Raw genomic sequence first — 12198 nt, 5'->3', positions numbered from 1 at the left:
ATGCCTAAAAATAGCATTCATGGCTCGAAGTTGGTGTCAAAATGATCGCCATGCCGAGCCCTACAAGAAAGCAATAATCTTTCGATCAAATGGGCATTAGAATGACCTTGGGTCAGCCACGAAAGATAATGCAAGTTCTTGATCAGCAGCAGGGACTGTTTTAGAATTCTACCCATTGTTAGGCAGGGGCAAAACATTCCTTTTGCACTCATTTTTAGAATTTCTTTAAATTCAATTAAATTGTAATTATCTTTAATTCTTGCTACTTTTTGGGTGTACACCCATGTTTGAGCCCAATTCTATATAAACATGCAAAGCTAAATTGTAAGGGCCTTCGGTTCATTTTTAGATTGATTCAACATTCTTGAGTACGTCTTGGAGAGGGAGAGAGGAGAGAGAAGAAAAAGATCGGTACCCTTTGAGCATATAACTTTCCCTCTCCTCCTCCTCACTTTCTCTCTCCTCCTCTCTTTCTGTCTCCTCCCATCTTTCTCTCCTCCCCTCTTTCTCTCTTCTTTCTCTTTTCTTTCTCTCTTCTCTCTTCCCAACTCTATCTCTTTCTCTCTCCTCTCTTCTCATCTTTATCTTCTTCTCATCTCTATCTCTTTCTCTCTCTTTTTCTCATCTATATCTCCATCTGTCCTCTTTTAATGCAAATGGTGAGGCCAAGCATCGGTTAGTTTTCTCCTTCTGTCACAACGGAAGAGGGTTAATGCCAGTTGGCTTTTCTCTCCTCTTCTATCAGTCGATGACACCTAGCATCGACTGGTTCTTCTCTCTCATCTTCTGTCAATCAGTGAGACATAGCACCAACTAGTTTTATCTCTCCTTCTGTCTATCAATTGGTGAAGCATAGCACCAACTGGCCTTCTCTCTCTTTGCCTCTGTCCTCTTTTGTCAGTCGGTGAGGCCTAATGTCGACTTATTTTCTCTCTTCACTTTTGTCAGTTGGTGCGATCTAGCACCGACTGATTTTCTCTCTCCTCTTTTATTAGATGATGAGATCTAAAGTCGACTGGTTTTCTCTCTCCTTCTGTTTGTCAATCAGCGAAGCCTAACACCGATTGGTCTTCTCTCTCTTCTTCTCTCCCTTCCTTTGTCGGTCGGTGAGACCTAACACCGACTGGTTTTCTCTCTATTCCTCTGTCAGTCAGCAAGACCTAGCATCGACTGGTTTTCTCTCCCTTCCTCTGTCAGTCGATGAGGCCTAGCACCGACTGGTTTTCTCTCCCTTCCTCTGTTAGTCGGTGAGACCTTATAGCAACTAGTTCTGTCTCTTCTTCTCTCTCCTCTTTTGTCAGTTAAGACACCTAACGTCAACTGATTTTCTCTCTCCTCTTCTGTCAATTAAGAGACCTAACGTCAACTGATTTTCTCTCTCCTCTTCTATCAGTTAAGAGACCTAACGTCAACTGATTTTCTCTCTCCTCTTCTGTCAGTCGGTGAGTCATAATACCGATTGATTTTCTCTATCCTCTTCTATCACTTAGTGAGACCTAGTGCTGACTGGTTTTCTCTCCTTCTGTCTATCAGTCGATGAAGCCCAAAGACGATTGGTCTTCTCTCTCTTCTTCTCTCCCTTCCTGTATCCGTCGATGAGACCTAGCACCGACTGGTTCTTTCTCTTCCTCTGTTAGTCAGTGAGACCGAGTGTCCATAGGTTCACTCTCTTTCTCTATCAGTCGGTGAGACTTAGCACCTGCTGGTTTTCTCTCTTTTCTTCTTTAAATCGATAAGACCTAGCGTCCACTGGTTTTTTCTCTCTTCCTCTATCAGTCGGTGAGACCTAGCACAGACTGATTTTCTCTCTCTTCCTCTGTCATTTAGCAAGACCTAGTGCCTACTGGTTTTTTCTCTCTTCCTCTATCAATCGGTGAGACCTAACGCCAATTGGTTTCCTCTCCCTTTTCCTGTCAGTCGCCCAAGCCTAGCGTGGAATGGTTTTCTCTCTCTTCCTTTTAAACACAATCGGTAATGCTTAACCCCGACTGCACCTTCGTTCCCTCTCTCTCCCTTATTCTCTCATCTTTCATACTCTTCTCTTCCTTACTTCTCCCCCCTTCTTTCTTTCCCTTCTTCTCTTCTTATTCTCTGCTCATAGCGTTAATCCTGCTACTCTTTCATTCGACTTAGAGGGATTGAGATTAGCCTCTCATGATAGTCCTACCGTCTAGTCGTAATGTTGTTGTGCCATGGTTACTTAGCCTGCATTATTGCCACGACAGACTTACTATCATACCTAGCTAGTCAGTATTGGTAACGACATCTAATAGTAATCCCCTGAGCCGGTCATAGTTATCCAGCCCGCTTTACTACCACGTCAAGCTAATTATCCAACAGCCTAGTCACCGCTCTAATACTCCCGCTTAGTCAAATTCTTCACTCCCCCATCTTTCTTCTCTTCTTCTTTTTGAAAGTGCATGCTTGTGTACGTTCATCAAAGAGGAAAAGGGTGAGGTCTGACCCACCTGTTTTATAACCTTTGCCATATATGTGTGTGATTACAAAAAAGTAGAAAACAAGAAGAGTAAAAGCTAAGGGAGGTGATTCCAAACCAGTTTTATTACTGTGGGGCTTTCTTCGTGAATTAAGAGGGCGCCCACGCGAGTCAGCCCAAGTAAGTCCTGAACCCACCTTTAAATTCCTCTCTCACTGATTAGTAACACCTGCTCCCGTCTTCGAATAGGGTTCTCGAGAGAGCGATCTCAAAAACATCCCAGGTCTTCCCTCGAAACCCGAGATGCTACTGCCCAATCTCTGAATGATCTGGAGGGCGAGATCGAGGCACCTAACCATCTTGGTGACTACACTGGGGACTTACTACTTCTTAGTCGGATCATTTTTTTTTGGCTACTTTCTTCTTTTATTATCAACTTTTATTGTCTTTACACACTTTATTATGGCTTGCGAGTTCTGTAACCATTTATCCAAATTGAGGATTTTCTTATCCCCATATTCAAGACTGTCCTTAGGGAAGAAGTTCCTTCAACTTTGTTCCCAACCATCCTCTTGAGCAAAGGCCCCTTGTCTCGCTCCCAAGTCTTAACCTGGACCGGCATGAGGTGGGACTTAAAAATCCCTTACTCTCCATCTCCTCGCTCTGACGGAAACTCCACCAAGGCGCCCTGCATTGGTAGCACTTATGTTGCTCCACACAACATGCACCCAGCCACTGGCAAGTCACTGGCCGGTCGTGTTTCCGAGGTATGCCAAAAGGCTGCCGAATTCCTTTTTGCAAAAGGCAAAAAAGCTGCCATTACTTCTATGGGTCGCCATAAGGCTACCCCCCACATTTATGCACCATTGCTCTCTATCCCTAGCAGCTCATCATCTCGAGGTAGAAACCCCATGGTCTCCGCCGCTCACACACACCACAAGGCTCGTGGGTTACCCACTCGAGCCACACCTCGAGGTAACCCTCCTGTTACCTCAAGACCGTGTCCAAGATCAAACCTTTTAAGGGCAAATCCTACACACGCTACCCATATGCATCGCACTGCTCAAGGCAACGCCATTGCCACGTTAACCTAAGTACACAGAAGATGACCTTCTCGCCCTCTTACTCTGTACACACAAGCGCACCCTGTAAGGGGCAGGCAATTACTTGTTCCCTTACAGACACTTGCTCGAGCCCGTGTTGACCCCCAGGTCTCTCGTAATCCTTCTTAAAGAGGCGCACATGCGTCACCATCACAGACGCCCTCTCGCCCTTGACTCAAGTCTCCCCAAGAGTCAACCCTGCTCTGGCCGGATCCTTTTTCATCGAGCAAGCCCCTTAGCCTTGGTAATCGAAGGTTTTCTCTCAGAGTACCATTCTGAACCAGCCTTGTCACTTTGGTCGTGTGTCTAGAGCCCACAAGAGACCTCGGGACATCGACCTGATGGAAGATCGAGTCCTTCATCCTCCCCAACCCAAAATGATTCCAGTTCTTGGCCCTCATCTATTGCCGCACCTGATGGAGACAGCTCTCTCCTAGGCAATAAGAGATGACCAGCCGCGACCTAGATCATAGTTTTGGCACGAGGTCCATCAAAACCTTAAGACTAAACGCGATAGGGGTCTACAAATTTTGACTAGGGAGGTGACTAAGGCAGTCAAAACAAACAATTATGATGACCCTCTTCTCCTGAATCCCTTCTAGCCCCTTCAGACGATGAAGCCTGAAGATGAGCTTCATGCTCCCTATGCTACGGTTATTGTCATAGAAAAGACCCAGCCGCTTAGCAGCCACAATCCCAAGACCGTTGAGAACCGATCCAAACACAATCAGCTACAAGAGTAGAGTTCAGTCAGGGCATGCTGGCCCCTTGCTGACTGACCTACTACATACAACCCATCAGGTTTGCAAGCCCTCTGTTGCCACTAACATTGACCTCCATAGTGAAACAATCAGCATAATGGTCGTACGCGAGCCCGGAGATATGCAGGAAGAGAGCATGAACAAGTTCAAGGATATGGTGCATGCGATGATGGAAAAGATCGATCATATCGACGCTACACGACAGTCGGCTAACCATGAGGTCAATTCTCATCACTCTAATGGTGCACCACTAAGCCAGCTCCCTCCTTCTACCTCACAGGATAATTCTGTCCTCCATCTCATCTCTCAAATAGACATTGACTCTATGGTCACCGATAGCCTAAAGAACAGACATATCCTGGGGATACAGGGCGCAACGCCTTATCAAAGGCCACACCCCTCATATATTAATCAGGTCCCGTTTCCCTCAGATTATAAGAAAGGGAAGTTTCCTTTAGTCAACATAACCACGTCCCCGAATCAACATATTGCCCACTTCTAGGCAGCATGTTGAGAAACAACGTCCGAAGGGAGACTTCTTCTCTGACAGTTCGTTGAGACCCTCGATGGCCCAGCATTTCAATGGTATGCCTGACTCCCTCCTAACTCAATCCATACATGGGAGGAGATGGAGAAGTTGTTCTATCAACACTTCTATGAGGTTGAGAGAGAGGTTCAAACCATCGAACTGCTTACCCTGACTCAAGACCCCGATGAGCCCCTGGATCAGTTCATATCAAGATGGAGAAACTTGGCTTCCCTCCATCCCAACCCTATGCCTGAGATGGAAGCAGTCCAAACTTGCGTGCGGAACATGCGACCCGAAATCACTCCACATGTCGAGGCCTCTAATCCGACCTCCATGTCAGAGTTGATCTCTAAATCAGTCCGTATAGAAAGTCTATCACGCCACCATGGTACGACATGACAATCATCTACAAGTTCAGCAAACAACTCGAGAAAGGGTAACCCTCGAAGTAACACAAGGGGCAACCAATAGAAAAGAGTAATCAGTGTGGCCGCCATGATCACTGATTCAAAGAAGGTTCCCTCCCAAACTTTGGACCTCTCTAAAGGGGTAAGCACAACAAAGGTAGCACCCCAGGTTGGCAAGCAACAAGAATCATACAATCGGGTACCCCCACTAGACAACCTTGATCAGGGTGATTATTTCATCGGGCACAGGAACAAGGTCTACCCCTACGAGAAGGAATGGGTCCCTGCGGTGTTCTAGTTATTATTGGAACATAATATGATCTAGCTTACAGAAACAAAATTCCTTGAGCAACCTGGCCTTAACACTCAAGGAAATTATTGTGCCTACCATCGGAGGATCAATCATCCCATAGATGACTGCTACACGTTGAAGGATATTATCAAGGCCTTGATTTTGAAGGGTTAGATAAAGCTTGAATACTTAAAGAGAGCCTTCGGGGCAATCGAGGCCTCTCATGTTGTAACCATCAAAGAGGAAGATGAAATTTCAGATATCCTTTATGACTTCTTCATCATAATGCTTTAGGAAGGCATAGTCACACTGAAACAAGCAAGGTATCCTCGTCACCTTGCTAAGGGGACTGAAGATCGTTGGTGACCATACCATCAGACAAGAGGCCATTATCTATCGGAGTGCACAAGCTTCCTTGATATATTTGCAAAGAAAATGAGGGAGTGCCAGGAGTTCTACAATCTTCTTGTAAGTGATCCCCAACTCATTCCCCTATCGGGTCAAGAAGGTCTCACAGAGTAGGACCTTCCTATCAATCACTCAGACATTGCAGAACCCTCGAATTCCCAGCCATGGATAACCTACCATGGCTGAAGTAGACTAAAGTCCTTGAGGAGAGAAGCAGTTTGCCAAGCTAAGGTTGTTTTCCAGCCCAGCAAGATGAATCAAACATCACCTTAGAAAATAAGAAAAAGATGGGCACCAAGGGCTACTCGTCGAAGAAACAAGACGGCTCAACCCACAGTTGAGCAGGAATTTCTCAGGCTCCTTCCTCCAATGCCAACTTTACTGGACTTCATCCCTGGCATGATCCTTCTTCCTTCTTTATCCTGTCAAGAAGACGTCCCCATTCCATCTCCCACTCAGCATACGTCCAATGATGATGTCGACGTTAAAAGCTGCCCAGATCTGTCTGATGAGGGGAACGATCTTTAAAGTCCCCCACCTTCTAACCCTTCTCCTCCTTCTTCTCCTACTTCTCATTCTCCCTCTTCTGTCTCTCTTGCAGGTACAATCTTGTTATGCTCGGACTTCGAGGCTCTAGATCGAGAACTCGTAGGATCCAATATAAGTAGGACACAGCGGAAACAATTGAGAAAGACCCTTGCACATGCAGCAAGATTCCTAACAGTTGGTGATGCTCTGGCAGCTAAAGCCAAGGGCAGAGCCACCTTCTTCAAAGAAGCACAAGAAGTCAAAACCAAAGAATCCTCGGTGGCCACTTGAGCATGACTTTGAGTAGAGATTGAGAGAATCAAATGAGCAAAGCTCCTATTCTCAGGGAGCTTTCCACATGGTGCAAATTTCAGGAGCAATACCCACCACGGGGCAGACCAATCTCAGATCGGGGAGGACGCTGCAGCCTCTGCTGCAGAAGTCGAGCACCTTGAAGTTCCCTAGTCCACTACTGGCCCCTAATCCAAAGACTATTCTGCCTATCTTACAGCTCCCTGGGCTCCTTCCTAATCCTAATACTTCAACCAGTCCACCTATTCTCCAATTCCCTGGGACCCCTTTGATCCCATACACTCAGTCTCTTCTAAAACCTCAAACTTATGTCACGCAAACTAAGCCCACTGTGCAATCAAGTCAGCCAGCCAGCCAAAATAAATCTTCTCTACCCAAACCTGCTCCTCAACCCAACATACCACTCAAATCGGTGGCAAGACCAGGAGCACAAGTCCTTGTTCAAGAAAAGGTGAAATATGTTGTGATAGGGCATCTACGAAAACTTTCGGCTCTTCTCAGTATCTACGATGCCCTCATGCTCTCGAAGGATTACCGGATGGCTTTGGTTCAGGCTCTCTCTAACCCAAAAGTGTACGAAACCAAAGTAGAACCCATTGAGGTAGACCTGACAATTCTACAAGGATGTATGCCAATCACCTTCTCAGAGGACGATCTGCAACTAGGGGAAAATTTCCATAATCACCCTCTCTTTGTTACTGGAAAATTATGTTAGGTGGAGGATCGGCGGTCAACCCTATTGCAAGAAGGATCCTTATTCGATTAGGGTTGGGATCCAAAGATCTTACCCCGACCCATGTCACAGTTCAAGGGTCAACTAGTCAGGAGAGAAGCCAGCCAGCACAGTATACCTTCACTTTAAGATCGGTGAGCTGAATGATTACTCCCAGTTTCATGTAATCGACACCGACACTTCTTACAATATTATCCTTGGTCGGCCGTGGCTCCATGACCAGGGGATAATTCCATCAACATTGCATTAGTGCTTCAAATATAGTTGAGATGGGAGACAACATACGGTCTACGTTGATAAGAGACTGTTCCCTGTGGCCGAAACTCACTATGCAGATGCTAAATATTACTTCACAGATTTGGCCTTGCCTCAAAAGCCGAATGATGAAGGTCACAAGTCTATGAGCAATACTACGCCCTTATCTCATGAAGATGTTGAGGATGTTGGAGGGACGCTGGTGAACATGTTCAAAGAGGAAGAAAGGCAGGGTAGAATTTTACCCCTAACTACCCTTCAATCTAACATCCCAACCATCATCCCTCAAGAAACTCCTTCTTCACCCGAAAAGGAGTCTTCGCCCTCTGCCCTCAGTTCTGAGCCATCTTGGCCGGAAGATGAGCCAGAGGTCATTCTTGAGATTGAGTAAGCCATGGGGATAGAATTATCGACTACAAGGATATACGCCAGACCAATAGAAAGTCTTGCATATCCCCATTGCACTCTTGAGAGTCGAAGCAGCGCAGCAACCGCCACCAAATATTTTTCAAAATCTGATTGCTATAAGTATAGAGGATACTCCTCAAACCAGTGACCAACTAAAAGTGTTACTTCTCCCCGACCTCTCAGGAGAGAAGTTAATAAAGGGCAACTTTCTTCCCCTCAAGGGAAGGATCCCCTAGCAAACTTAAGAACCAAAGTCCGCAGTCTCCAAAGTCAATTGGAGGTCACACATATCGCTTCAAAGCATCTTAAAGAGTTCCTACTGGAAACTAAAAGCTATGATGAGCTTGAGGTAAACGTGCCACTAATGGAAGCCGAGGCCCCTACCAGGCTAACTAAATCATGAGGAAAATGAACTATGAGCCCTTGGCCAATCAAACATTAAAAGGAGAAAAAGCAACAGGTCCCCATTTCAATGCTATCCAAGCCGTGGCAGCCCGTCATAGGGCTAGACAAGGCCTAGGGTATTAGCCTCTTGGGGCAGTGAAAGTGTCGAGAGGCATTGAAACAAGAAATCACATGAGGTGCACTAAAATTAACAAGAGAATGAAATCATGCAGCAAAGTCAAAAGAGAGAAGCGCTTTATTCATCAAGTTAAAAGTTTTACAAAGTACGAGCAAGAGGAAACAACATGTTCAGAAACGATCAATCAACTTGTTGATCTATGTGCTACGCGTTGCAGGAGAGGTCTCGGTTCTCTGGATATGCTCCTTCAGTTGCTCCGCCGTTTGAGTCTCCTCTGTCATCGCCATAGTTTCCGACGCAATTGTGTCATTGAGTTCGGACAAATCTTCGATCAATGAGGCCTCCATGGCCTTCCTTTAAACCATCTCTGTTTCGAGGCCCTTGAATTTCTGCTTCAGTATTCGCATCGCCTCTCAGATTTCAATCATTCTCTTGAAGCTTCCCTGTGCCTCCCTCTTGAGGTTCTGCTGACGACCAGTTGTCATGGCCTTCTTCTCGATACAGGCATTTATTTTCACGCAATGACACAAGATCGACTCTTCTAAATAGGCTAGCCTCCTAGTTTCTTCTTCATGATGAAGCGCTCCCAACCGTCAGCTCTCCAACTCGTTTAGAGTTACATTGAAATGGGAAATCACTTCTGGGGAACTCCCAACCACAGTAGTCACGACGAACTCCCTCAGTTTTACCAAGGCTTCGCCCAGCTCATCAAGGGGCAGCTCCCTCAAGCCCTGAAGTTCTGCTCTAAGCATGACTGCAATCATGCTAGAAACACCACTAAAAATAGGCCTGGATGATGTTGTTGATACTACAACTGATGAAAAAACTTCGACCCCAAGGACCAGGCTTGTTGTAGTAATAGCCATAATACCAACCTCGTTGGCTTGACTTTCTCTTATGGGGACCTCTATTTCTTCTTCATTCATGTAAACTGTCACCTCAGCATTATCAATAGTTAAAACCTCGGCTACGAAGAGTTTAATTCCCTCATCTTCATGGCCTATGTCCACAAGGCCAGCAACCTCTTGGTGCTCAGGCACGTTGTTAACTTTAGGCTCTTTTTCTTGAGTCATAGCCCTTGCCTCAGTCGAGGCACTAAGCTCCTGATGCATGGAGGCCACATCAACATCAAAGCCCCTATCTGGAGCAGTTGTTTCAGGGCCTTCATCTTTGTCAGTCTCCATCCGAGCCACCTCTGACTTTGGAACTATCCCGGGACTCAAGGGCACCTCCCCAAGATCCAGAATCATCTCCCAATCAGAAGAAATGAAAATCGGCTCTGAATGCCTGGAATCGTCTGCCTCAGTTTCTGAAGGAAAAGAAAATAATTCAGGAGCAGCAGAAGGTGGTCCAAAGAGCACAAAAGGTGATATCGGAGTAGTTCTTCAAAGATTAGAAGAGGAAGTGTTACCTTTTAATTCTGACGCCATAGGAAGCTTGACACTCTTGCGCCTCTGAATATGCCCACTAACTGAAGGTGGGGCATGAGTATCGGCAACAGTCGAGCACTTTCTTTTCTTTTCCCCTCCTGAAGTAGGAGTTGCCACTTCAGATCCAACTCCTTGAGAAGACCCTCCAGTTAATTTACTGTGGGGACCACTCCCAATGAGAGCATTCAAATCCTATGGCGTACGCTTCTCATAACCTGGAACTCGTCGCCCCTCATCCCATTCGAAGATGGAACTGAGATTATTGAAACACTCTTAGTCTTCATCTTCATTGCAAGGAATTCGAATGAGGCCTCATCAGCTGCTATTTCATGAGGAAGCTCCAAAGCCTGCCAGTTGGAGCGATAATCCAAGACAAACACCGTATAAGGAGCTGGAGCATCTGCCAGTCTCCTTTGCCAAGTATCCTGCCACCAGTTACCATTCACCCCTTTCCAGGGTGATCTTGATCCTAATATCCCTTACTGGTGATTCCCCACCAGTTCACATAGGCCTTTGTCGGAACCGTTCTGCCGAAGTGAGGTATGACGTAGTTGCTGGTTTCTGTCATCTCTAGACACTTGGACCAAGCGGTCCGTATATGCTCTAGCATCCAGCCCTATCATAATGTTCCCAAATCTTCCCTCCTCCCCTTGATCACCTTACTCTGGCGCTTTTCGAAGAATATTGAGAAGGGTCAGCCTTGATCAAGCCCATGCTGACAGGCGAAGAGGTGAGCGAAATACTCCTCTAACCTGGCATTGTGCGGAGTCTGATAGGGTAAACGCCCCCTCTAATGCTTTGGATGAACCTGAGTTCCTTAATAGTTGTTGGAGCACCGTCTAGTTCCTTCCTCAACTCATCATTGAAAGCACGGTCAGTGAAGCTCCCGATAGGAAACGGGACCTGCCTCATGTTCAGAGAATCATTCCCTAAGAGACCCCGAGCCTCCCCTAGGGTATGGAACATGGCCCTCTGGTTGGCAATCCTCATAAAAAAGGGCCATAGCTTATCTCCCGAGCACTGATGCTTGATGTAGGTATCAGGGAAATAAGACCCCAGCCACCTGCACATGTAATGCATAGGGAATGGAGTCTTGAAATCTTAGGGAAAAGCCTCTCCTCCAACAATACCACTTCCTCCCTCTTTTCCCCTGTAAGCCTTTCCACAGGAGATGGCCCCTAAGCCATGGTATATGTTGCACAAGACCAGCTGAGCAAGAGCATACTCACGCCCTCAGGCCATGTCACAGGCCACATACAGTACTCCTGGACGAATGTCATCCCCCAAGCCAATAACCACGAATTTGCACAAGAATAAGGCCAAGTATGCAGCCAAGAAGACACGGTCATCGTCAGTCTCAAGTTGATATATGGGAGGCACCTCCTTTGCGATGGCCTTCCCTTTCCCCTTCAGATTACCCTGACCGCCCTCAGGATAATCCCCACAAAAGAAGTTCACTCATTCTGTAAAGGTGACCCTGCCATTGTTAGATCGGCCGATAATCGACTGTAGGCCTCAAAGATCTTTTGAAGGCTAGCAGGTGGCTCTTCATCCCCTAAATTAACACCACCGAAGATGACTGAATTTGGGGGCACAAACTCGTCATACATAGCCCCAATCTTCGGGAAACCTCCAATGAAATGAAGATCTAGCAAAAAGATCCCCACTTCGTCGTGATCAAGAAAACAAGTACTGCTAACATGGCTCCCTATTTCCAGTAACACCTTTACTGTATTGGAGCAACGGTCATAGTAATTGCCCGAACATTGTACCACTGCCAATAGGGAAGCATGTTCAAGAGTACTTTTGTATGACGCTAATACCTTGGCAGTCCAAGAAGTGTATCCCATAAGGTATTGATGATCCCCTTGAATCCGGTGGCCTTTTCCCGGCCACCTTAGTAATCCCTTTGCATGTATCATTCGCTTCCCTAAGGTAGGTAAATTCTCCTGTGAAGCTATGTTCCGATGCATACAATGAGGAAGTACCATCCCTTCTTCAGTACTGACATTGCCATCATTACCCTTGCACACTTTGAAACAAACAAGGTCAGTAATGAAATTGACACTAAG

The sequence above is a fragment of the Amborella trichopoda genome, chromosome 10 (genome assembly GCF_054954075.1).
Source record: "Amborella trichopoda isolate Santa Cruz 75 chromosome 10, AtrichopodaSantaCruz75HAP2 v2.0, whole genome shotgun sequence".
NCBI classification, from domain to species: Eukaryota; Viridiplantae; Streptophyta; class Magnoliopsida; order Amborellales; family Amborellaceae; genus Amborella; species Amborella trichopoda.
Note: the sequence above shows the minus strand (reverse complement) of the source record.